The sequence below is a fragment of the Microcaecilia unicolor genome, chromosome 4, assembly GCF_901765095.1.
Source record: "Microcaecilia unicolor chromosome 4, aMicUni1.1, whole genome shotgun sequence".
In the NCBI taxonomy this organism is placed as follows: Eukaryota; Metazoa; Chordata; class Amphibia; order Gymnophiona; family Siphonopidae; genus Microcaecilia; species Microcaecilia unicolor.
Window position 1 is genome coordinate 305446108 of NC_044034.1, and position 23343 is coordinate 305469450.

General features: G+C 42.0%; 1 protein-coding gene and 1 long non-coding RNA gene across 3 annotated transcripts in view; one reads left to right on the top strand and one right to left on the bottom strand.

The window, feature by feature from the left end:
- Positions 1 to 23343, bottom strand: part of ZMAT4 (zinc finger matrin-type 4) — a 441058-nt gene that overhangs the window by 12150 nt on the left and 405565 nt on the right. The window lies entirely within an intron of this gene.
- LOC115469303 lies at positions 75 to 22775 on the top strand. The gene is made up of 4 exons (XR_003941987.1): positions 75 to 88; positions 12078 to 12080; positions 12535 to 12547; positions 22676 to 22775. It is a non-coding gene; the product is annotated as an uncharacterized LOC115469303 (long non-coding RNA).

Below are 23343 nucleotides of genomic sequence, written 5' to 3' on the forward strand. Positions count from 1 at the left end.
GTGGACTCTGATCCTGGGGAACTGAGTTCAATTTCCACTGCAGCTCCTTGTGACTCTGGGCAAGTCACTTAACCCTCCATTGTCCCAGGTACAAATAAAGTACCTGTATATAATATGTAAACTGCTTTGAATGTAGTTGGAAAAACCACAGAAAGGTGGTATATAAGTCCCATTCCCTTTCCCATGGGTTTTACTTGCCAAGCAATGAAGAAACGCCTTCAGCACAGGGTGTTAACTCACACAGAAATCATTACCGCACACCATATTAAAATGCATAGTAATACGGTCATTAACAATTTCATGGCCATGCCAAAAAAAAAAGTTTCTGACACATGTTGTGCATAGGAAATGCAATGTGAAGTCCAGGGCAGCGCAGAATGGTTAGTTGAGTGGAGCGGGTGTCTAGTGGCACCCTCTCTGTGTCCAACCTGACCATCCTGCCCTAGATTGCTTTCTGCACCAGTCCCCTTCTGCATCACCCTCCCGCAATATGACCAACTCCCTTCCTCCCCAACCCCCCTAAACTATCCCTGGTGTCTATTGGCACCCCCTGAAATAATGATCCCCTCCTGCTGTAGGGGTGTTCCCTTATATCTCACCTTTGCTGGTCTAAAGCCTGGTTAGGCCTGAATCATCTTTTCTGAACCATTATGGATTCTGGTGCCTGAGACCTGGTTACATCATGAACCATCTTTTCTGCAAGAAAACCAACATGGACTCTGCATTTCTTTCCTGGCACAGCTGTGCTAGTGACTTCATCCAAGGACAGGTTGCTTACTCGTTCTTTCCTTCCAGTTATCTCCTGGGAAGTTACAGAGTAGAAAGCTTCAGAGAGAGGGTCTCCGGTACCAACTGTGAACTGTGGAGGGGAGTTTGGCACTGCGAGATTACTACTGATAAGATGTTCTTGCTGGAAGCACACTAAGGCCTCATTGTGATGACTGTAGGTAAGCCTGTGCTGGACAGGGGTACACGATTCGTGATTGGTTCTTGATTGTCACTTGGACCTGGAGGGCAGTGCCAACCCTGGATGAGAGAGAGTGAGAAAAAAAGAACTAAGGAAAAGAGAAGAAGATCTCATGGTGTATGCATCGTTCTTGGAGGGAGACTGAATTGCCCAAATACCTGTGAACTGTAATTCTTTGTGCTAAGTGCAGCACAAGTTCAAGTTCAGAAGTAGTTCTGTGGCTTCCCAAAGAGTCACTATATACTACCTGTGCAGGGCAGGATCACATCTGACTAAGAGCGGATTACAGGGACTTGCTTCCAGTAGCTATCTGGAGCCCTGAAGAGGAACCAAGTCTATAGCCCATCTGGAGCAGTCACTGCAGACCACTGAGGGTGAGAGAAAAGGAATGACCTTCTACAGTCAACGAACCTTAGTTAGAGACCTGTGTTTTTGCTAGAAAAGGATTGGTTATTTCTCAGGTACATGGTCTATCCTAATTTAGCCACTAAATTGGTAATCTCTTCTCAGGATATGTGTAATCACATACATTAATTAATTATATAATATAAATATATCTATTGATGTAATAATCAGTATATTTTTGTATATTGCTTTGCCATATTGCTATCTTTTATATATAATAATATATTTCTCATTATGGACAGCCAAGCCAGGACCTAGATGGCCAGTTTAGGCACTGTCATATCCCTAGCCAAATGAGTCCAGAGTAATTGTTATCTGAGTGATTACCTGTCTCTAGTAGTGTCTATACTACTCAACCCCTGAAAAATATCCCTGGTATCTGGTGGTTCAGGCCAACCAAAACTGCTTTTTTCAGTTTTGGACTAAACTGAAACTGCTACCGAAACTCTGAACACTTTTGGCCGAAACCAAAACTGTAGCCAAAATTTATTGCCTGGTTTCAGCCAAAGCTGAAACCGAAAACTAAAGTTTGGTTGTTTGAATGTGAACCAATGAGGTCCACTGTGGACTGTCAGAGCTTGCAGTCAGTAGCCCTCTGCTAAATCCACAGGAGATTATTACCCTCCAGTCCCAGGAATTGCAAGCACAGGCTGACAACTGAGAGAGCTTAAACAAGTCTGGCAGGTTCCCAAGTCTTAGCAGATTTAGTTAAATATCTTCTAAGACAGGAACTTTGTGAGAATATGTTTAAAAAAAAATCACAATTACCAGCTTTTTATGCTTACCCAAACTGTGGACAAGTAACAAGAGAAAGTAGCACTGAGATATTTCCCATTTTGAATTTAGTTATAAAACTGATTAAGGACAATCATGATATAGATTTTTACTAAAATAGGGTAAAGGAGTCCAGACACTGGTCTACATGAAGACATGATTCCAGCCTGATGCACAATCTAGAATTAAAAAAGCATATTGATGTCACTGAATGCTATGACTATATGCTCTGAAAATTTACAATCAAACGCAATACATTTCTCAAATTATGTTCTAATATATAAACTTCATTTCATTGCAATATCATTTCCCTACTAATACTATAGGCTGACCATTACTTGTGCTCATAGAACCCGACTTTTCAAATTTATTGGGGGCGCAAAATCAAATGGATATTACCTCTCTTTGGACACAAAGTATTTGTGGTACTCAAGCACCCACAGAGCTGGCTCCTCCTCCTACTACTACGTATCATTTCTATAGTGCTACAAGGCATACACAGCTCTATACACCACAGACAAAAAAGACAGTCCCTGCTCAAAGAGCTTACAATCTAGATAAGACAGGTAAACAGACAGAACAATAAGGTAAGGGAAAAAACTACTACTACTACTATTTAGCATTTCTATAGCGCTACAAGGCGTACGCAGCACTGCACAAACAGAAGAAAGACAGTCCCTGCTCAAAGAGCTTACAATCTAATAGACAAAAAATAAATAAAGTAAGCAAATCAAATCAATTAATGTGAAGAGGTGAGGATAAAAGGACAGGGCAAGTAATTAGTGGTTAGGAGTCAAAAGCAGTGGTAAAGAGGTGGGCTTTAAGTTTGGACTTGAAAACGGCCAAAGACGGGACTAGACGCACAGGCTCTGGAAGTCTATTCCAGGCGTGAGGTGCAGCAAGACAAAAGGAACGGAGTCTGGAATTAGCAGTAGAAGAGAAGGGGACAGATAAGAGAGATTTATCTACAGAATGGAGTACCCGAGGGCGGGCATAGGGAGAGACAAGACAAGCTCCTATTCGTATGCTTGAAATCAAACAATATAGGTTTATTTCTCACAGAAGCTAACTTCTGCATGGCACAGGTTGATTAAAATGCTGCATCTTCATCATACCCTGGAAATTGATTAGAATCACACAAATAGTTTCCAAGCCAGAATATATATAATAATTTAAATAATAAAAGACCATATTTTACCTCTACACAAATTAGCCTCAGCATACATGGACCTCAGCTAATGAAAACAAACTAAAAGTGACAGTGCTTTTACAATGGATGATTTTACACCATATTTGGAGTGACAGCTGATGTCATATCTCCACAGAAAGGCTAATTCCTAAGGAGCTTATCGTCCTAAACTTAAGGGCCGATGATCAGAAGCAAACGCAGGCGCTAGAGGCTGTTAGTGCCATACTAGCGCATGCATTTGCTACCGCCCCATGATCAGAACACCCGAGCATGTGAAACAACGTGATTGCAGGCTCTGAATGTAAGTCGCATTGAGCCTGCCATGAGTGGGAAAGCGCGGGGTACAATATAACAAAAAAAAAAATACAACTAGCATGCAAATGCATGCAGAACAGGGCTAAACATATTCATCCCCAATGATCAGCAGCCAGCGCGCCAAAGATTGGCACACTGGCCGCAGAAAAACCCTACGCCAGCTCGGAGCTGGCGTTAGGGTTTGCAGACCATTGGGGAGGAATGGTGAGCCATGTCCAACATGCATTTGCATGCTAGCAGGTCCCCATTCCTCCCAATGTAGCAGCCCCCAGAGAAACCCCGAACCAAGTCAACCCGACCTGACCGACACCTACCCCCCAGCAACAGGGGGCAGGAGGTCCGGCGGACCTCCGGTCCCCCCGACCCAGGTTCAGGGGGGTGCTGGATTTCTGAGGGGTCTCCAGCCCCCCTAAACCCCCAGCATTCCGGAGATGTCCCTGGTGGCCCAGTGGGCCGTGGTCAATCCCCCCCACCCCTACCTTAAGTTGGAGGAAGGAGGTAGCCCCACTCCTCTTCTATCGGCACTGCCTGCAAAACGGTGTCGCCCAGCCCTGCCCAGTGTATCCTGGGATGCGCTGGGCAGGGTTTCATACCATATAAGGTTGGGGGGGGGGGGGGAAATAGAAAGATCATGGCCTATGCTGGCCTGTCAGTAACTTATTTTTTTTTAATGTCACCCTTCCTGTAAGTGCTTCTCTCAGTTACTGCTCAGGCACTGACAGCAAGGGTGACATTTCGCAATGAGCTGCGGATTACTGCTGCATTTTTAACATAGCAGTAATTTGCATGATCATTGCTTATAGCATACCGGTGGGATTTTATTGAGTTAATTGTATGGTAAAGCCAGCGCACTGAGCCAGCTCTACTGCATGTCTTTTTATGGGTTTTTTTATTTTGCATTTTGGCTCCCCAGTGAGGAAGAAATATCATTATTACAAGCAGAGGAATTATTTTTGCTCCCTTCGCCTTCTGCCCTCTATATGCATAGTCTTAATGATAAATTAATAATCTTTGAATTTCATCTAATGTTTCAGAATTAGCCAAGTGATTCAGTCATTAATGCTCTAAAGATGAGCCTCATATTCTACCCAGCAAACAACATTAATATTATAAATTGCATAAAAAACAGAGAAGTTCCATTCACCTTAATAAGGGTTTCAGCTTTTTAAGATCAGAGAGTTAAAAACAAACTAACAAACAAACTAATACCTTCTCTCAGGAGACAGGTTTCTCTCTAGCCATTTCTGGAAAGCTGACAGGCTGGCTGATATTCAGGTTTGTTAACATTCGGTGATGCTGAGCTGACTCCATTTTAAAGGTGCTTTATTAATAGTGTTACAGCAGTAAGGGACAACATCTATTTACCATCCTTATAACTGCCTGTCATCTGAAAAGGAATTTTGCTACTAAAGCTATGAAACTAACAAGATTGGTTATTAAAGAGAGGAATCCTTGGAAGCGAAACTAGTAAATAAAAACAAAGAGGTCATTTATTTATTAGAATTTATTTACTGCCTTTTTGAAAGAATTTTCTCAAGGCAGTGTACAGTAAGAATAAACCAAACATAAGCAATAGACAATTACAGCAGTAAAAATACTCAAAGAACATTACAAAGTATGGCATAGTATACTACTTACAATGTCAACACAATATGTAATAACACATTTTAATAGACAGCATAGGGTATAAAAGCAAAGATGGACATCTAGATAGGTAAAAGAGTAAGAGGAGTTAGAAAATAAGGGGACTAATTTAAAGAGTTGCACATGAAGTCAGAGAGGCGATTAAATATTATCTCAGCTAGGGTAGGAGTGGATAAACATTTCCTACGGCAGTATGTGCCTGTGTCAGTGTGTGTGTGTGTGTGGCAAGCTTGTTCCTTCCTTCTTCCTTAAATTTAGTTATTCATAGAGGTGACATCCTGGTTGGCACTGGCATTTTTCATATGATGTCTATGAAAACTAAATCTCATCTTTAGCATCTGGCTTGTTTCTCCAATAAAGCACCCTCCTTCACACTTTTTACACTGAATGATATATACCACATTTGAAGACAAGCGTGTGAAGGATTCCTTTATGTTGAATATTTTTCCTTTGTGAATGTCTATGGGATCCTGTGAAATGTGTTGGCACAATTTGCAGCTAGATATATTGCAAGGATGCGTGCCACTCTCTTCTTTTTGAGTTTCTATCGAGAGCTTGCTTTTCACTAGCAAAATGAAAATTCAATGTAAAAAGTGTGAAGAAGGGTGCTATATTGGAGAAACAAGCCAGATGCTAAAGACGAGATTTAATTTACATAGACATCATATGAAAAATGCCACTGCCAACCAGGATGTCACCTCTGTGGGACAGCACTTTACAAAACTGGAACACTGTATCAATGATTTTATGGTGAGAATACTAAAAGGAAACTTTAAGACAACCCAGGAACATAAGACCTTTGAAGTCAAAGTGATTAAATATTTTGATACCTACCAGACAGGGCTTAACAAAGATCTGGGTTTTCTAACCCATTATAAACCATACAATTCTACTGCTTTGTCACCCTCTTATCTACCATGCATCTCTCACTGTCTCTCATCCACCCAGCTTCCCCTGTTTCAACCTTATCCACCCCACCCTCTTCCTGTGAAAATGTCATTGGAATGCTATATTATATATATATATATATATATATATATATATATATATATATATATATATATACACACACACACACACATACACACACTGTTATTTATCAACATTTGCTTATTTCTGTTCTGAAGAAGAAAGGTTACGTTCGAAAGCTAATCAAAAAATGTTTTAAGTTAGTCCAAATAAAAAGGTATCATCTTATTTTCTTTTCTCTGTTTTGTTTTATTTCTATTTACTACCTTTAAAAGTGGACTAACATGGCTACCACATCACTCAACTGAATGAAGAAATGTAAAGCCTGGGCTGGGCTGGGGCGAGGGAATTTGATTCCTTCTCTTTCTAAGAAAATATGTGTGGAAGACCAAATGCTATTGTATGAGCACATAAGAAGGAATGCTGGGGCTGGTACAGATCATTTGCTGCCTTTCATCCTGGTAATACTACAATTATCATCTCTCCTGATCTCTCTCTGCCTGCTAAATGTTCACCGCTGCTGCTTGCAGGTTTTAAAATAATACGGAAAAGCAATTACTGGCAAAGTGTAAGATATGCTCTTAGCAATATTTTCATTAATTCTGATCTCTGAATGGCTGAGCAGTTTATTCTAATGAACAGAAGCCTACAATATGGCATCTTGTATATAATCAAAACAATTTCTAAGTACTATATGTTTCACTTGTTTTGTAGCACGTCACCTCACCTTGTACAATAGGAAAAATGATGTGCTATGATTAGCCTCTGATGAATGGTAATACAAGTCAGCCATCATACAAAGAAGATAATTTCTTAAAATTTCCCTCCACTGAAAGTGAAATGTTTCATTCCAAATTTCCAAGCTCTAAGTAATACGCTTGGCTGCTCTAAGACTCTTTGCTTCATTTTTGTTCAGTTTACTTGATAACAACTTTTTTTCCTTGCACTTGGTTACTGAGATAGTGTTCTTATGTGTTCTTCCTGTGACCAATGTCACCAGAAAATAATTTTCCACTGGTATCAGCTGAAGAAAAGAGTCCACCCTGAGCACTGCATTCTAATTTCACACTGCATGAGCTCTACCTTGTAAAGTGATTTAAACCAGTGAGATCAACCTGTAATAGACAGGTGTCATAACTACATAAGTACATAAGTATTGCCACACTGGGACAGACCAAAGGTCCATCAACCTGTTTCCAACAGTGGTCAATCCAGGTCACAAATACCTGGCAAGATCGCCAAAAAGTTCAATACATTTTATGCTGTTTATCCCAGAAATAAGCAGTGGATTTTCCCCAAATCATTTTAATAATGGTCTATGGACTTTTCCTTTAGGAAGCCGTCCAAACCTTTTTTAAACCCTGCTAAGCTAACTGCCTTTATAACACATTCTCTGGCAACGAATCCAGAGTTTAATTACACATTGAGTGAAGAAAAAGTTTCTCCGATTCATTTTAAATGTACTACTTTGTAGCTTCATCGCATGCCCCCTAGTCCTACTATTTTTGGAAAGAGTAAACAAACGATTCAGGTCTACCCGTACCACTCCACACATTATTTTATAGACCTCTATCATATCTCCCTCAGCCATCTTTTCTCCAAGCTGAAGAGCCCTAGCTGCTTCAGCCTTTCCTCATAGGGAAGTCATCCCATCCCCTTTATCATTTTCGTCGCCCTTCTCTGTACCTTTTCTAATTCCACTATATCTTTTTTTGAGATGCAGCAACCAGAACTGAACACAATATTCAAGGTGCAGACGCACCATGGACTGATACAAAGGAATTATAATGCCCTCATTTTCTTTTCCACTCCTTTCCTAATAATACTTAACATTCTATTTGCTTTCCAAAGCGCTGCAGCATACTGAGCAGTGGGTTTCAACGTATCATCAACGATGACGCCAAGATTCCTTTGATGGTTGGTGACTCCTAATGTGGAACCTTGATTTACTTAGCTATAATTCGGGTTCCTTTTCCCCCACATGCATCACTTTGCTCTTGCTCTCATTAAATGTCATCTGCAGGATTTAAAAGCTACTGGAACACTTGTACCCCAATGATCAAAATTCCGGCACTGTTCTGTACAGTGCCAGAAAATTACCGCCGGGACAGCATAGCAAAAGTACTCCCTAATTGCTCAACATTAATTATATGCAAAAATAGGCGCATTGTTAACATTGACTATTGGGGAGTTCAGGGGGAGGATTGTGCGTGGCACATGCCCAGGGGGAGCAGAAGCCTGTGCACACTTATGGGTCCCAGCATTTTTTGTGAGATCTCATCTGTTTGGGAACTCCTTGTCTTCCCTCTGTCCATGCAGGGAGTCTTTCTTCTACAGAGCAGCTTCCCATAGTACTGGACTCCGCTGCCATCCCACAGATGTTCCAAATATATGAAGGCTGCCAGAAGTTCTCCCACAGTGAAACCATGGCTGGGAGCAGAATGGGGGGAAGCAACAAAAGCCAACCAGGAGACCTATCTGCTGCAGCCTGCAAGTGGGATGCTGCTGGCCTGTGTGGAAGGGGGAAATATTCTGTTTACAAACAGTGGGACTGCTGCCCCAAGAATTTGGAGTGATCTCCTAATTAAAAACACAAGCACACTCAAATCTTCCTCCTCTTGCTAAGGTGAAGGAGGGAAACTGGTACCTACAGATCTGCGGTGGCAGGCAGGAACAGCAGAAGTCCAGTGCCGGCTTGGCACCACACCCTAATGCCATTTCTGAGCTGGCATAGTGTTTCTGATGGTAAGGGCACCATTGTTTGGTGTGCTGTCCACTGAGTATACCAGAGGAATAAGAAATTACCTAATTAGCATGCTTTTGAATACACTTAGCATCAGAAGCGGAGCCAGGTTGGTGGTGCGGGGGTGGGGGGAGCAAAAGCGGCATAAGAGCGGACTTCCGCCAGCGCACATTTCTATGCAACACAATGAAAAAAAAAATAGGCGGCGGCAGAACTCTGTTTGGGGGAGCGGCCGCTCCCCTGGCGCTCCAACTAGCTACGCCACTGCTTAGCACTCAACGTTGTGCACTAGTAAATGCGGGCTCTAGTACCCGCATTTACTTCTTAGCATTGGGCCCTTGGTACATGTGTTGGCAAATTTAATTTAAGAATTGATATTCCATATTTCACCAGAACAAACAACAAGAAACAAAACTTTCCTTGAAAGCAGAGAAGGCAAGGGATGAACCATAGGTGCCAATTTTTCAAAATAATTTGGGGTGCCAAACAATACAAAATTACCTCTCCATGGACCCAATGAAGAAGCATGCTTAAAACTGGGGGGTGCTGAGCTCCTATGGCATGTACAATCATTCTAGGCTATGTTATTTGAGCATATTAGAACAGTGCAATATATAAACCCACATTGATCCTTTCTTAAGTCAGTTCCAAGCAAAACTTTCAATATTTACTTGTTATCTTGTCCTGAATATTTAAATGAGACTGAAAATAATTTTCTTCTCCATTATTTTCATGTTATTTTCAAATAAACAAGAATCATCTACTGAGTAGGCATGAAGTGAATAATCCTAAAATATGATGGGAAGTAAGGACCCCAGGATCGATCTAGTCTGCTCAGTTTCACAGCTGGTGCAGTGACATAGACCCCAGTGGATCACTGGCTTTCCCTTCACTTCTTTGCAACTAGGGATCCTTTGTATTTATCCCAGGCTTTTGGAAGTCTGTCACTGTTTACCTCTTCATCTGTAATAAGAGACCAAGCGGAGAAGGAAAGGAGTGGGTACAGAGTCAGGCTCTTCAAAATAGACCAGAGACGCTGGATAGCAATCATAATCTTTATTGGAGGATGACTCAACAGGGTACCGTGTTTCGGCACACACAGTGCCTTCCTCAGGAGTCTGTGTGTAGGAGTATGGATCCTCAGACAACGAGACTCCTGAGGAAGGCACTGTGTGTGCCGAAACACGATACCCTGTTGAGTCATGCTCCATTAAAGATTCTGATTGATATCCAGCGTCTCTGCTCCCACTCCTTTCCTTCTCCTGTTATTCTCCGTGGAACAATTGTGTTCTCTCTACTTTCTGTGGTTCCGATCGCATAAGAGGCCATGCAGCATATTTCCAAACTAAAAATACTGGGCAAAAATTCAGTGAGATAGGTATTATATAACTTTAAACAAATATATAACCCATTTGAAGTTATGTATATAGTATATTCAACAGCAGTAAGCATAATTCAATAAAAGCATGCCAAATTTTAGGCAATAAGAACATGCCTAATTGGATCCTATTCCATAAAGGAAAGTATGCACCTACTTTTCTTTACAGAATACTAGCCTAACAGACCAAATGTGCACCTATATTCCTTGATTTGGTTTTCTTTGATTTAAAATCACGTTGCTACGATTGGTGTTCTTTTAGGACCTAGCTGTTCACCGATCGTTTCTTTCTAGCCTTCTTTGAAAAAGATGCTGTTGCCATTTCAAACAGACACTGGGTGCTAAAATACTGAGGAATATAGAAGGCTGTCTGGATTTGGACTTGCTGTGAAGATATTTAGAGACATCATGTTGGTTTGGCTCTATTAGGTCATGAAAAAAGAGGGAAGATGCAATACGTTTTCATAATTCTTTTCGAGTATTTTTTGACACTTAATTTTATATTGAATTTTGCAGATACATGTTGGTGTTTGAATGGAATTTTTGTTTCAACTGGACTGATGATTATCGCTTTCTAATATACAATTAGATAATTTTAGTGTCTCCTTCTGTGTGAATTTGATTCGATGGTCCAAAATGTTTCTTCCCAAACTTTTGAATATTTAGGGTGCCTCTAATATTAATGAACGCAGGGTGAGCTGTCTGTTCTTTTATTGGAAAAAAAAAAAGAAAGTTGTAACATGAGAAACACTGGACTGATGAAATGGTATAAAGATATCCTACCAAATATATATAAAAGGTAATCCAATGTTCTATGTGGTTTATTAGTGCAGAATGGCTTTCAAATAAAATGTAACAAAAGGAGGAAAAAAAAAAGGCATCAGTTAAATTGACTACAGTTCAAGCATATATAAAGGGAAAGGCACTTGGTTCATTCCTTTAGCATTAATCATGGAAGAAAAGGGTATGATTTTAGTTCAACATGAGACTTTAAGCTGCCAATAATTGTGCTCTTTAACCTATATTTCAAGTTTTCACAGCGGCCAAAACATTCTCTTACTAGTTATTTCAGTGTACAAAAACAATCTGCTAAGTATAAATAAAGAACAGATAGATCAACATAATTTCCCACCAAATTGGACTGATAAAAATATCTAATCTAGTAGCTTTCTAAATTTAGATCAGAATGTGTTTATTTTTTTATATTTAATACTCTATCCCTGGATTCTATATATGGTGACTACAGTTGCATCTGCAAATCAGCACGTTTAGCTGATTTGCAAGTGCAATTGAATTGATTAAGGAACTAGTGTCAATAATTGGCTGCCAACAACCAATTAGCCTTTATTGGGAGTTAAGCGCAGATTAGGGGCTATTTTTCCCATGCGCCAGGGCCCTTTTTTACTGAAGTGGGAAAAAAAGCCCCCAGCATACATGGCCATGCGATGGGGCGCCCTTACCGCCACCCACTGAGGTGGCGATAAGTGCTCCCACACTAACCCGGTGGTAACCAGGCAGCATGCGGCAATGCCCGATTACTGCCGGGTTACTGCCGTGCAAGCCATTTCTGGGGTTTTTCTTTTTCCCTGGAAATGGCGCTCACTTATGGCGTCTGTCCCAAAATAGCAAGTGGTAAGCCTGCGTTGGGCTTACCGCTACTCTGTAAACGGGCCCCATAGTGCATAATTTCAAGGGGGTGTTCCTATGAGTTATGAGCATTTTTATAGAATATGCCCGATCTGCACCTAATTTAGGCACCAGCATTTACACCTGGTTTCAGCAGGCTTAAATGCAGGAGACTTAAGTTAGGCATGGATTAGGCGCTATTCTATAAAGTGCGGATACCCTTTACAGAATAGCACATGACGCATAATTATTTCTGGTGCGATTTGCCGAAACTAGTCCTATACCTCTCCTAGAAAATATGTGTAAAATCTCTGTGACATAACTAGCTTATACGTCATTTTGATAATACTGTCTTTGTTAAGAAGCACAAGAAAGCATCCACACACACTCCACACAATGCAAACAAGCAAAGACACTAGAACAGATGAGACTGGCAGGGTGTCTTTAATAAGCAATTGCTCAAACTGACTCGACAAGGACTGTGTTTCGGCAACAGGGCCTGCAACAGCTGTTTGTAACTTAAGCACGTGCACCAATGTGTCTAATTCAATACAAGAGTCATTTTACAGAATGAGTAACTGAATGTTGTTCAATTGGTTGCAAAGATGCCAAGTTTCACTCATCAGGAGTGTCTCACACTCATTTGAAGGTTCACTCAGTCTCATGCTCTTTGAACGCCTTCTCTCACTCAGCACCAGTGCACCGATCCTGATAGCTACTTTCATGAGAAGCAAGCCTACAAGAAGAAAAGCCAAGCTGCCTAACAGCTAGAAAGAAATATGAGCCCATTGCTCTGTATATTTTGCCTCACCCTGTAATGTCTTTGTTCCTGTGTGTCTACAAGTACATGTGCTCTGAAACTTATGTACATTCTTTAGCAACTGAGTGGAGGGCTATTCATATTGGCAAATTTACACAGGTAACTACCTAGGCAAAACTGTCTCACATTGCCTCCTATCTATATCTTTTCAGAGGCATCAAAAAATGCAAATATCATTTAATGTTGCCTTTTTTTTTCATTTGCAAAGCAATATGACACTTAAATCTTTCTAGATTTATACCCTAGCTGTGCTGCCTGAAAAAACAAAAACTCACTCTTTAGCCTTCAATCTCATTCTTTGGGTGATAAATCTGACTGTTTGGGATGGTCCACCCTTGGCATTTGTGTGACTGACTGACTGGATGCTGAATTACTGCATGGATGCTGAATGCCTGAAAACGTGAGTTTTGAGTATCTGGTGAAAAAATGATGTGAAATCCAGGCGTGGAGAAGGAGAGAAAAGCAGAGAAGTACCTTGCTTCAAAAGCACAAGATGGAGATTTTTGCACTACAGGTAGAAGTGCAAAAGAATACCCAGATGGACTAGGGGCTCTGGAATTGACCAGTAAGGTCAAAGGTTGAACATTGTGATAAAGCATGAAGTCAGGCTGGTCTCAAGGAAACTGCAGGGGATGGCTCACGTGGAACATCTGACCTATAAGAACAGAAATTACAGGAACCTAGCAAGAAGCTGCTGCTGCTATAGAAAGACAGGCTATCATTATAATACAAAACAAAATGCAAACATGCATACACAGACTGTGGGAGCAGAACAATATCTCAAAGAGCAAGTCAGTAGCAAGGCTGAAAGACGCAGCGTTAATTAAAGTCTTCAGAATATCAACTTGCTAATTTATTTGGCTCTATTTCACCTTTTCAGGCCTGATTTTATAACAAGACACCTATGTAAGAAGTCAGAAAGGTGCCAAATTTATATAGAAACACAGGAAATGGTGGCAGATAAAGACTATACAGCCGATCCATAACAACTAAGCACTACAACCCTTTCCTCTCCTTCAGAGAGTCTCTGTGCTTGGACCGGGCTTTCTTGGAGTCAGATGCAGTTCTTGTCTCCATCATATCTCCTGGGAGGCTGTTCCTCGCATCCACCACCCTTTCTGTAATGAAGTATTTCCATAGATTACTCCTGAATGCCCCTTTAACCTTCATCCAATAAGCCCTCATTCCAGAGCTTCTTTTTCATTGAAAGAGGCCTGCCTCCTATACATTTATACTACAGAGGTATATAAATATCTCTATCACATCTTCCCTTTCTCATGCCTTTCTCCAAAATACACATATTGAGATGTTTCTGTCCCCATATGCTTTACGATGAAGACCATGACCATTTTAGGGGTTTGGTACAATTGGTCTAATGGCAGTTCGACTAATAGGTAATTGGTCTAATGACAGTCGGTCTAAGGATATAATTCATCTAAAGTACAATTCATTCAAAGAGACAATTTGTCTAAAAAGTTAAATTTGTCTAATGGATAATTAGTCTAAAAATTAAATAATCAAGATAAAGAGGAGGAGTTACCTAGTGGTTAGAGCACTGGTCTTGCAATCCAGAGGTGGCCAGTTCAAATCCCACTGCTGCTCCTTGTGATCTTGGGCAAGTCACTTAACCCTCCATTTGCTTAGGTAGAAAATTAGATTGTGAGCCCTCCTGGGACAGAGAAATATCCAGTGTACCTGAATGTAACTCACCTTGAGCTACTACTGAAAAAGGTGTGAGCAAAATCTAAATAAATAAATATTTGTCATGTGGCAGATCACTTTTTTGAAAGTAAATATTGAGAATACACTACATGCTTTAATCTAATCAAGGCATTAACACTCTGGAAGCCACTTGATATTGTAGTACAATAGATAAAAATTTAACTAAATACGACAGAGGTGCAAAGTCACAAGTGTTGTGACTTTGCACCTCTGTTTGACGTGTTTGATGTGGAAGAGAAAAAGATTTCAGTCATGAATGAATGTATTATGTTACTAAAAAATGTGTTTAGGTAGCCAATTATTAAATGTGACTGCAGCTTCGAAGTAGGCCTGTTCGTGAATGAGATGAAAACAAAAGTTGTGAACTGAAATTGTTGTTATGTTTGGGGTCAGAACCCCTCTCAAACTTACCTCTTTCCTGGGGGTCAGCTTCTTAGCTGGCTTCTGTTTCTTTTGTCTGTCCTTTCTGAGCTGGCTCTGTCTCTCTGTGCTGGCAGCTTCCAGCAGCATGGGGCTAATTGTTTCACTTTACTACAGCTGTATGTGTGGACGGAGTTAGCTCTAACTCTCTTTGGGTGTACTGGCTTCAAGTGCTTCACGGTGTTGCATTGGTGTGGGTTGGGCCTCTCTGGGTCAGTGTGCTTTTGCCTAGGTCTAGGGAGTGTGACATCATCAGGGAGGGCCTTGATAAGGAAGTGGTGGTGTTTCCTTCAGAGCCTTTGCAAAAGTGGTGTTTGCTTTAGGTAGGGTGGTGCAGTGTGCACTTCTGACTTTGTGTCTAGTTTCCCTGCTTGCTTTTGCTAAGGGCCTGGTTAGTGTTAATGCAGTGTGCACTGGTGACTGTGTGTTTAGCTTTCCTGCTTTTCCCTTATGGTTCCCCTGCTTTCCCCTCTTGGTTTTGGAAGCATTGCTGTGTGTAGGGCTTTGGAAGCTCTGTTATTGATAGAAGTACTTCAGGGTTTGGTGTTGTTAGGAACACTGCAGAGTTTGCTGTTAGAAGTACTTCTGGGTTTGTGCTATTGGGAGCATTGTAGTCTTTGCTGTTGGTGTTTGGTGATTTAGAATCACTTTTGGCTTATGTGTTAGCGTCCCTCCTTTTTCCTTGTGGCTCCCCTGTCTTCCCTTTTAGTGCTAGGAGCTCTTCTGGTTGCTTGCCAGAGTAGTGCTTAGGATGCACCTTGTTAGTTTTGTATCTAGCTTGCTAGAGCAGTGCTTAGGTAGCTTGTTAGTTTTGTGTTTAGCTTATTAGTGTAGAGCTCTGCTTGTAGCTTGGTGCTTAGTAGCACCTGTGTTAGCTTTGTGTTTAGTTCCCTGCTCTGTTAGTTTAAGGCTTAGGAAGTCCCTTTCTTGAGCAGGGCTTAGGAGCTCCTGTTTAGTATAGGGCTTAGGAAGTCCTTTTGTCAGTTTACTGTTAGGAACACTCCTACTGGTTTAGGGCTTGGGAGCACATAGATCACTTTAGGTTTAGGAGCACTTCTGTTTCCAGTCCTGGTCCCTGTGTCATCCGGTATCCAGTAAGTCCTGCCGGCTACTCAAACCCAGGAGCTCAACTCCTGGGGGGCTTAGTAGCTAAGTGCAGGTGAAACTGTGTGGACTAGTCCAGTGTTCCAGTCCTGTGTCCTCCAGTCCGGGGGATTCCAGTCCAGTGTTCCAGTCCGGGGGAATTCCAGTCCAGTGTTCCGGCTCGCTGGGCGGTGCCTGCAGTCCCTGCCGGTGTCGGTGTGCTTGCCCAGCGTTGGTTGGTGGGTTTTCCCTGCTGCTGTCGCTCCTCGTCAGCAGCCCAAGGGCTCACGTTTGCTCCAGAGCCCAGCCCCGCGGGCTCTGAACCTGAGAACCTGACAATTGTATATTACAATTCTATAAAAGGTAGAAACTGTTATAAAAGTTTAAGCTTCAAGTATAAAATCCAGAGTGCAGTTGTTGTTCAATTAGTGCAAAAAGTGATGTTTGAGGTAAAATATTTCAGTTAAATCGCTTGTTATAGAGGATATATTAAGAAATGAAGCTCTGTGACTTGGTATATTCAGAAAAGGGGAAAGAGAAGTTAATTGCCGAAGGTTATCTTCTGTGCCTTTCACGAAAGCATGTCTGAAAGATGACTGGAAAAACTGCTTACTACTGGAGAGGCGAAGATAGGGACTGTAATGGGTCAGCAATCACAATTAAACGCCAGCATCAACTACAAAAGATTGGAGAACATCCAAGGCACACTGAGCTGATGCTACCCTTGTGAAGACTGCCATGAAACAAGCTGCAGCAAATATTAATGACAGGCCCTGAGCATAACTATTTGTTGAGTGAAAAAAAAATATTTCCTCCTATTTGTTTCAAAACTATTTCCATGTAACTTCATTAAGTGTCCCATAGACTTTGTACTTTTTGAAAAAGTAAATAACTGATTCACTTTTACCTGTTCTATACCATTTGTCACGAAACGCCTAGCCACCTGCCTGGGCGCGACCACTTAGAAGGTTTATCCCCAGCACAGCTCAGGTCCACCTGCCACTTATGCTCTACACTAGCACCCCTCCTCCCACCAACTGGGTCACAACTGCCTCTGGGCGAGTCTCCCCTCTCAAATTATCCTCAGGGATTTCTAGGTTACTGGGGCCACACTCCCAGTGGGCCCACAGTTCCCAGAAAGCACTCACAGACCCAACACACAAACCACCAAAATTCTTTATTAGTCCAGAGAGGCAATAAACTAAATATTGTTTGTTGTCTTTTAAAAATCAAACTGTGGAACAAAATAGTGCAATCAGCAAACAATAACAGGTAACTGAGATATGGAACAATTATAAAGCTATCTAAGCATTTGTATACTGTCTAAAGAGTACCTGAGAAGATCAGGACATATAATTCACTGAGCCTCAGCATAGATATCCGTCTCTTTTCTCCCGGGCTAAGACTGGAGGCAAAACCAGCATACTCTAAAGGAAATGAGCTCCTGGGCCAATCGGAGCCCAGTCAACAAGATTTAAAAGTATACTGCTGCTTGCTTCCTGCTTGTGTTAAAGAAAAAGAACATTTAGTTCTCTGTAATAGCTTTACAGCAAAGAAACACCACCTGCTGGCCAAATAGGAGAAATACACTTCAGGACATATTTAAGCAGGAAAATATCTAATACATTTTACAGGCTCAAAACATACTGTTTCTTCACACCACTCAGGGCCGTGCCAACCCGGTAAGCGGGGTAAGCACGGCAGGGGGGGCGCCTGCGTACAAGGGCGCCATGCCCGGCGCTGCTGTCCAGTTCTTTTTCAAAATCTAAATAAAAAAATAAATAAAACTTACCGCGTCGGCGCGTCGGCGGAGGCGCCTATGCGCATGCGCTGGTGCTGCCTTCCTGCGCGCACGGCTCTTTGGCGCCGCCACCGCCCAGCTGTTCCCACGCGCGGCAGCACGGATGCGGAGTACATGCTGTACGTGACACGTTGGTTATTTGGACTGCCGTTGGAGTGCTGACTGCTGAGACTGAGAGGCAGTGAAAGGCTGAGAGCCGCTGCTGCCTTGGATCATCTGGAGAGGTCAGCGAGCTAGCCTGCTGCTGGTGTAGCGACGGAGGGGTGAGTTGTGAGGAAAACTTGCGTTTATCTCTGCCGAGGAATTTTATATTTTATAGTTTTAAAGTAACTAGCAGGGACCTTTTGAAACCTGGTGGAAGGGCCTGTACAGGGTCATGACACTAAGACTGTCATAGCCTCTTTTCTGTCCCTATCACCTTCTCTCCCATTGTCTCCTCCCTGTTCCCAGCAGTGTATGTATCCATTTCTCTCATAAAGTTCCATTAACCCCTTTCCCCCAACACTCATTCTATCGACTTTTCTACCTCACACCCCATGCTAGCTAAACACAGAGAAATTCCATGGTGGTTCAAGTCCCAATCTTCCCCCCCCCCCCCCCAGGCTAACTCAGTAGCAGTTTCTTCCCATGATCAGATTCAACCCCCAGCTTTCTCTTTCCTCCTCCAACTGAGCGCTTATGTCTAGAAGAGCAGCTGGGAGGTCTAGGGGACATGTCACTCTCATAGCCACATGGCCTAATTCAGGCCCCCTTAAGCTCATGGGCAAAATGAGTAGACATTTCTTAAGGCTCCCTGCTACTTATCACGCAGCCTGTCTCCACTACTTGGTTCTCTTCTACACATGTTCTAGAGACCTCATCCTCATTTGACCTGAAACTTCCAATAACATCATAGTAGCGATGGGAGCTTTCCCAAGGCTTCTACTGCTGGCTATAACCTCCCCAAACTATAACCTCCCCAAACTATCTGCTTCTTCTTCTGACCATGACTGACAGCAGTACTCTGGGCCCCCAACTTCTGGGTTCAAATGCATGGTTGCTGAAAGCTCCAGTTATAGTAACAGTCTACTATACTGAGCCTTGTGCTGCCACTGTCCCCAGCATAACCCTTTACCCTACACCTAATCACTCGACAACGACTATGACTTAGACCACATCTTCCATCAACTCCCCCTATGCTATCCCTTAAACTATTCCATCCTCCAGCCACTCCCACCCCTTATCCTTTGCTCATTTCAACCTTCCCCCTCCTGCCTCTCCTACCCCCTTCTTACTTGCCCATTCCATCTATCTGCATATCTCCATCATTATTCTATTATACCACAGCTTGTACTCTCTCTGTACTCTCTATATCTTGTAACCCCTATTACTATGTAAGCCAACAGTCTGCACTAGTATTCTGTTTTTGCTACCAAGCCACTCTGGTTTTTATGATATCCACAATGATAGTGCTTGAGAAATATGCATGCTGCACTGCTAAGTGGTTATAAACCCTTTATTTGTTCAGCAATCCCACAAAGATGCACTCCATCTTTCAGCTCCTATTTCCTTTGCATCTTGTGCCAAACCGGGGGGGGGGGGGGGGGGGGGGGGCACCAACTGATAGTCTGCAGGGGGGCACCAGAGACCCTTGGCACGGCCCTGACACCACTCATCTCTGTGTTCCGTCAATGTTCGTGTTGACCTGGGCATACCAAGAGCACAGAACATAGTGGAAGCATGGCATATAAGACTAGATGTGTTGGTTGAAGAGCATATATTGGAGTTTATAAATTGATCGCTGAATTGCAGAACGAACAGAAAGATGTTAAAGGTCAGATGGAAATACTATATAGTCAATAAATAGAGGAAACAAAGAGATCCTCATAAATATTATCAATAAACTCTCAACAAATCTGGCACTCTGTTGTACCAATGATCATAGTCAAGCAATTAACCACTGTTGAGTATTTTATTTATTTATTTATTTTATTGCATTTGTATCCCACATTTTCCCACCTATTTGCGGGCTCAGTGTGGCTTACAATACGTTGGGAGAGTAGAAATACAATTGGTCATAATATGATTATGGGTGCGTTGTGAAGAGTTGTGTGAAGATAAGGTCAAAGTCAAAATATCATATAAGAATAAAGCAATGGAATGTGACAATGGGGAAATGATAGGGCGATGGGACAATAACGAAAGGACTTTAGGGTGTAACAGTTTTGTCTGTGCGTGTGGTTTTGAGTGTGGTGACAGTATGGGGAAGAGAATTCAGAAGAGAGTGAATTGGTGTTTTTCTATCGTGTGTGAGAATTCATTTGCTTTGGTCCTTGCAGTAGATGTTCTCAAAGAGATGAGTCTTCAATAGTTTGCGGAAGTTGGTTAGTTCGTAGTTCATCTTCAGGCTGCGTGGTAGTGTGTTCCAGAACTGCGTGCTCTTATGGGAGAAGGTTGATGCATGCAGTGCTTTGTATTTTATGCCTTTACACTTAGGGAAGTGGAGGTTGAGGAAGGTTCGGGATGATCTTTTGGCGTTTCTAGGTGGCAGGTCTATTAAGTCAGACATGTATGTAGGGGCTTCACCATGAATGATTTTGTGGACTAATGTGCATACTTTAAAGGTGATACATTCCTTGAGTGGGAGCCAGTGAAGTTTCTTGCGTAAGGGTTTTGCACTTTCGTATTTTGGTTTTCCGAAAATGAGTCTGGCTGCTGTGTTCTGGGCTGTTTGAAGTTTTCTCAGTATTTGTTCTTTGCATCCTGCGTATAGTGAGTTGCAGTAATCCAGATGACTGAGTACGAGTGATTGCACTAGGCTGCGGAAGACAGATCTCGGAAAGAATGGTCTTATTCTTTTCAGTTTCCACATGGAGTAGAACATCTTTTTGGTAGTGTTGTTAGCATGAGTCTCAAGTGTTAGATGGCGGTCAATAGTGACTCCAAGGAGTTTTAGAGTTTCTGAGATTGGTAGATTTAGTTTGGGTGTGTTAATGGCAGTAAATTTCTTCGTGTTGTATTGGGAGGTAAGTACAAGGCATTGAGTTTTTTCTGCGTTCAGTTTCAATCGGAATGCATCTGCCCAGGTGTTCATGATGTGTAGACTTTGGTTGATTTCGTTGGATATTTCATTAATATCTTGTTTGAAAGGAATATATATCGTTACGTCATCGGCATATATGTATGGGTTTAGGTTGTGGTTTGATAGAAGTTTTGCCAAGGGAACCATCATTAGATTGAAAATGGTTGGTGAGAGGGGGGATCCCTGCGGTACTCCACATTCAGGTGTTCATGCATCAGAAGTAGTTGAATTTGAAGTGACCTGATAAGAGCGTAATGTTAAGAACCCCTTAAACCAGTTTAGGACATTACCTCCGATACCAAAATATTCAAGTATGTGTAGTATGATTATCAAAAAGGGAAAAAGCCTTCAGCTTTTATGTATAGTGATTGGAACCACCCAGTAAATCCTATCATAAGCTTAACCCCCCCCCCCCCCACTCATTTTGCAATCATTAAATCTCACTGTTGTATTACTGTGTAGGTCAACTTGTATAAAAATGACAACTCAAAAAAATCCCCAAATGACCTAGCTTTTCATAAAACTGCTTCTCATCTTGCTGTAGTCCCTGACTGTGGCCAGAATTTCGCTCAATCCTGTTTCAATGTGCTGTAGTAAAATCAGCTGTTTGCGCTTCAGTTTATAGCATCACCGGGTGTCCCTTGATGATGATACAAACAGAAGCACAGATGGAATGCATAATAAGAGGTGAGCAATGAAAAGAAACAGAAAAATGATGAAGCAGCAAAGATTGTATTATATCCATTTCTGCACAGCGAGCCTCCAACAATATTCTGGACTTTCTACATGGCATTGCCCAAAATTTGCGGTTTTAGAACAGCATTGACAAATCTTCATGCTTTCTAATCTTCTCATATTAACATTCTTCACTCACATATATAAGTTTATAAAATTAACTTCTTTCATAAAGTGTGTGTGCTCATCTTTAATTTCTGTATCTTGCTGTACTTTTTCCTTCAAAATTACATAGACTTTTTTATATGTATACTGTCAACTCTCTTGTTTAGACCAATTGAGCCTTTAGACCAACTGAACCATTAGCCGTTGTGTGTTGTAGACCGATTGTTGTCATTACACCAATTGTCAGAGATCCCCATTTTAGTAGCCGCCCTCTGGACCAGCTCCATCCTGTTTATATTCTTTTGAAAGTGTGGTCTTCAAAGCTGCACACAGTACAGCAAATGAGATCTCAAATGAGTTATAAAAAGGCACGATAACCTCTTTTCTTCTGCTGGCTAATCCTATACCTATGCACCCGAGCATCCTGGCTTTTGCTGTCAGCTTTTCTGTTTGACCACTTTAAGATCATTAGATTGGATCACTTTTGTGAACAGAAGTACTTCACCCGTGTACTGTACTGCTCACTTGGGCCCCCTTTCGCTAAGGCACGCTTACATTTTTAGCGCACGTTAAAATTGTGGGCGTGCGATACGTTAGAGATGCCAATGCATTCCTATGGGCATCTCTAAAGTTTAGCGCACCCACAATTTTAATGCATGCTAAAAACGTGAGCGCGCCTTAGTAAAAGGGGGCCTTGGGTTCTTGCACCCTAAATGCATGATGACCCTGAACTGATATGATCACTAATAGTTTCTGAATGCATTAAGTTGTAATGCATGTTTATATCTTTCTTGAATGAATGAATGATGCTACATCAATCCAAAATTATCATCATTATTCATGAATACAAATGACTATCAAGGACAGAATGCCATTGAAGAATTTTGGTGGCTGAACTCAGGCCCAGATGCATTAAAGACGTCGGTAATTCCCATTCCCTATCGATTCCATAGCGAATCGGTAGGGAACGGGAATGCATCAACGATAGGGAATGCAAATGAGCTACTCGTTGTAGCTCACTTGCATTCTCTATTCCTTCGGTACCTGAGTCGGAGAATCAGGACGTCCCTTTAGATTAGGCTCCTCTTCCTGGTCTCTTCAGCCAATCAAAGCCGGCTTAGCTGGCTGTTGTCAGTGAAACGCGCTCTGATTGGCTGAAGAGACCAGGAAGAGGAGCCTAATCTAAAGGGACATCCCGATTCTCCGGCAACCAGGAAAATATAAAAGTTTTGCTGTGGAGGGGCGGCGAAGACAAAATAGAAGGGGGGAAAAAACACCAGCGCCGGCAGAGCTAAAAAAAAATGTGAAAAAAAAGACGTCTCTCAGAAGTGCAGGGAGAGTACGTCCTTAAAGGACGCCCCTCACATGCGCTCCCTGCTTTTTTTTTTCTTTTTTACCTTTTTTGGGGGCCCTTTTCCTTTCCGATTCCCTCACAGGAGCCCTAACGAGAGGTCAGACATCTCGTTAGGGTTCCTACGGTAAGGGGAATCGGAAAAACGGTAGTGCATCTCATTATAATGGGCTGCAACGGTAGTGCAGCTCATTATAATAGCTTTTCAATCATTTGCATTCCGTTTTCGTTGCCT